This window comes from Pelecanus crispus, chromosome 8, assembly GCF_030463565.1.
Source record: "Pelecanus crispus isolate bPelCri1 chromosome 8, bPelCri1.pri, whole genome shotgun sequence".
In the NCBI taxonomy this organism is placed as follows: domain Eukaryota; kingdom Metazoa; phylum Chordata; class Aves; order Pelecaniformes; family Pelecanidae; genus Pelecanus; species Pelecanus crispus.
The window spans coordinates 35,037,285-35,041,838 of record NC_134650.1 but is presented as its reverse complement, the minus strand read 5'-3'; positions in this window follow the sequence as shown (position 1 = coordinate 35,041,838).

The following is a 4,554-nucleotide window of genomic DNA, read 5'->3' as shown; positions in this document are numbered from 1 at the left end:
AAAAATCAGATATGCACATATTTTAGTTTGGAGAGCATATGCTGCTCTTGATGTGGATCCAAAACCGAGGCAGTGCACTGAACAAAATAAAACCAGCTCTGTAATTATTAGCAGAGACATATTTGTGAGGGCCATTTCCTGTAGAAAATGCCACTTTTATTTTCTTTCCTGTATCCTACTCAAATCCCCTTAGCAGAGAAAGAAGAGACAAAGTTACAGCATGCATTTAAGTAATAAGCCATGACTGACATCAGATTTTTTGCCAATTACCACGCGCCTTGGAAAGTCCTGGAGGGCCAGTGGCCTGCCAGACCGGCTGGAGGTCTTCTCCCATTGCATTGGCCACGTTCGTGAGTTTCAAGGAAAGCATGAAAGGAAGCCAAATTTGCCAGTGGGCACAATCTATACTCACTTTTTGGCCTGGATCAAAGTGAAGAAATTTGAATGAAGCATGAAGGTATCAGGGACAGCAACAGCCATGAGTAAAGTGCAAAGACATCATCTCCCACATGAGACAACAAAATAATTCAGGCTCCATTAGCAGGTTGCACATAGAAATCATAACCTACAGGAATGAACAAAGTAGAAGATGACAGGAATAAAGCTTGCAGTATTTCTTGATAAAGCCATAGAAAAGATATGGGGGGTGATAATGGAAGAAAGCTGGTGGTTCAATCGTCATTTGAGAACTATTGGACTTCTCACATTTGGGGATCTTTTTTGCACCAGTGCTGAAGAAAGAGAAGGAGACACGACTGGCTTATCAGGGAATCAAAAGAAAGTTAGTTACTTGGGTAACTGTAGGGGAGGGAAGGGGGGCAAAGGCAATGAGAAAGTCACTATTCACTAGAACAAGAATAAAGTAATTTGGCAAACCAGGGACAGACACCAGTTCTTAGTGATTAAAAGTCCAAATTATGTTCTTGTGATTGCAAATTTGTGCTTGTGTCAGCATCTGGAAGACCATTTTCAAACTCTTAAGACTCATCATACAACTGTCTTTTTAATTTTGCAAATCTGTATGAACAGAAATGCATAAGGTTGCCCATAGCCAGCTAGTAGAAGTGGCATTTTTAGGAATATTGTCAAAGTGAATATAAATATTGCAAAAACCCATATATTCTCCCTGGCTATTGTTTTATACTGTTTGCTACCATTTGCTTCTCTTGCTGTCCTATTTCTCTTTAAGGTGGGAAGTAGGAGGATCAAGACTTCTCTTAGAAAGCCAGATGATCCTTCTTGTTTGTTCCTTCATAGGGGCACATAAACTCATGAGTCTGCAAAGAGTTACCATGAACACTAAAAAATTACAGTATCGGACACCTACAGTAATTTATTTGATGCTATCCCTCCCCATCACTATGCCACCATCATGCTGTCTGCAATGCCTGCACTTAATAGACGCCACAGGAGTTGCTTGCATGCCATTGATGTGGTCCTCATCCCCTCAGTGGTCTGCAAAATGCAGATGATAATTTGCCAAAGAGAAGGATCGGGGATAATTCTTCCATATGACTTCCAGGTTCATGGTTCAAAACCCCTCCCAGTAGGGTAAGTGGAGAGATGTACTCACCTCTTCAGGTGCATTCACTTCATGCATCTTGGCTCTAGTGAGAAAAAAAGATCCAAACACCCAGAAGAGCCATAAGCATTTCTGTCTGCATGATGGTTTGATCCACAGGGCTCTACAGAGCCCAGAAGGATCCCTGCTAAGTCTGAGATTATATTTATGTCAGTACAGGAGAGCTCTTTCACTGACGAAAACTCTCTAAAGGAATCAAAATGAGAAAACAACACTTTTGCTGCATTCAAATTGCCCCAGAAACTTGGAAAACAGCTCTTAAAAAGGTAAAGATGTAAAAATTGCCGTCAGACCCATTTTCACACTTTCTAAACTGCAGTTTAATATTATTTACATTATGGAAAAACCCCACAGCCCCAGTAGGCTCAGGGGGACACTGCATTAGTCATTGTGCAAATACATACAAAGACGTGACCCCTGACCCAGAGAACTTTTTATCAGCCCCTAATTAACCTCTTCCTGATCCTTGAAGCCAGAATAATCAATGGGTCTCTATTCTGACTCTAAATTCATTCAGCTGGGGGAGGAGAAGGATCCATGAAAAAATTATTTTAAAAAATATGACTTCTAAATTACCTTCTGTATGGGACAGCACTCTAACAAACAATACTAGGTCTGCCAAATCACTCCTGCTCTACATAACCAGCTCTCCTTGTACAACATCTGCTGACTGAAAGGGCTTTCGTTTGTTTTTACTATTATGAATAGTCAAGAATTCAGTATCACATGAATGGGAAGCTTCTAGAAAACTTAAATGTGCTTCATTGCGCCTTGATGAATGGCTGACAGTTGTATTGTTATAAAATATACTAATGCACTAGAAAAATCTAACTTTATTGTGATTAACCTCCATGCACAGGGTTGAACAGGAATATTCTCCACCCTGAAGAAAATGTCTACTGATATACTGGCTAAAAAAGCTGGGATTTTCAAAAGGCCCATTGACTCTCAGTGTAAATTCAACTATTAATGAACCTTAGGCACATCTGAACATCAAAATTCCAAACTCATCTCTGTACAAATAGTGTATCTAAATCCAAATTGAATTGGTAGAACCCCCCTATGGCAGTTTAACCCATAACGCCTTCCTCTACTCTCTGTTATAATCTAAGGATTGCTTTTGTTTGAGGAAAGGAGGCAAGAAAACACTCCTTATGAGCACTCTCAGCGGTTCGGCGGGAGGACAGAGCCGGCTGCATGCGTTGCCAGATGAGTACTTTGGAAGCTTAGCACAGGAGAAATAGGATGACATTAAGGGCAGTGACTGGGTAAGTATAAGAGCAGGTATGAAAAGAGAGAGGTGGTGTAATTAAGGGATGAAGTGAAGTAGTGGTGCCCAATGGATTTTAGATAATAGATGTCATTAAGGGTGATTCAGAAGATTGAATTGTACAACACAAATCAGTGTGGAAGCTGTGGAACAAACCAAGTAGAGAGAAGCAACACTTCTCTACTTACGGTAGAGAAGTGTTGGTGTGCTTTGTGCACTGCCATCTCTAAAAGAGACTGAGCTAACAAGAGAGATGATTAGTTTTCTAGGGGCAGAGGTTAAGGATGTTAGCGAGAGGGTTGATATGTTATAGTCAAGAGAACTGGGAATGAATCCTGTATTTGTGCATGTGGAAATTAAATGATAACAGAAAGGCAGCGAGAGATGTTTCAAAAGAGGTTGGGACTTGAAAGGAGAGAAAACTACATTTTTGGTACTGTGCTAGTTCTTCATAAAAATTCCTAAGTAAATCTTGGCAAACTTGCCCACGCAAATGGCTTTTTGGCTGGCACCATTTGCAAATGTTAGATTAAGACAGTGAAATCTAACTGGCTACGGCTTTGACTTAGCGCAGAATATTGCAGAGAAAGCTGGGGGACACAGGGACAGACAGCACATTACATGATTTTGAGGCCAATCTCATTTTATAGAGCACCTTTGTACTCCAGGCTAAATAAAATGGGTTACAAGCAGTGTGTCAGGCATCAGCAGGGAAGTTGGTGGCAGCCCACGACAGCTATCATGTGCTCAGCAATGTGTGTTATATCATGGATATCAACATAATTTATGAGAGCAAGGTAATTGTTGGCTAGAAAACTGCAATAATCGCCTTCCTTTTCTGAGAAGGTTTTATTGTCTCCAGCATCTGTTGTCTGAGACTGGGGCCAAAGCTTCCACTTGCCTGTCTTACTTCTTGAATCTGCACTGCCTTAGCACAGCCACCGAAGTTATTAGGCCTCTAAAGGTAGCAGAGCAGGTACAGATGCTGAAAACCTCCCACTCCATTACGTATGCCGATCTTCTACTGACGTCGTCCTTCAAAGCATGCCATTAGCACCAAATGTGGCTACCAGCTGTGCAGCTGCAGCCCAGGACCAGCATGGCGCTTCCCAGTGCTATGCAGCAGCTCTCAGAGCAGAGCTGAGGAATACGGAGGAGAAGCAGAATAGTTTCTATGTAGTCTCAGGCTTAAGACATGGCTCAAATATATCTGAAAGAAGCCGTAGGATGCCCTATCATAAGCAGCTCAATGCATCAAAGAAATTTTAAGTATTTAAAATTAGTTGATGAGCCTACTTGGTAATCTCAGTTCTGAACAGAGAGTCATTCCTTCGTTTGTCATCCTCTTCTCTCATCTCCTTCAGCAGGAAAAGCCACCGAGACAAAACTACAGGTTGTCCATTTGCTTCTCTTGTGATTCTCTTTGCCAGCCAAAGAGGACTCTGGGGAAGATACGTCTTAGTCCCCTGCTGCAACTACATAGCCTATGTAGGAACTGTATAGTTCCTATATAAGAACCCATGGAACAGCTAGGAAAAAGAAGGCTTGAGAAAAGTCAGAATTTAATCCCAAAGACAAAAATGCATTGTTTACCAAAGGACAGAAAACCAGGAAAAAGGTAGCATAGCTGGAAAATGCTATACTGAAACTACCGAGAGAAATGACATGGTGCAAAAGCAGGCAAAGAGAGAAGACAATGAAA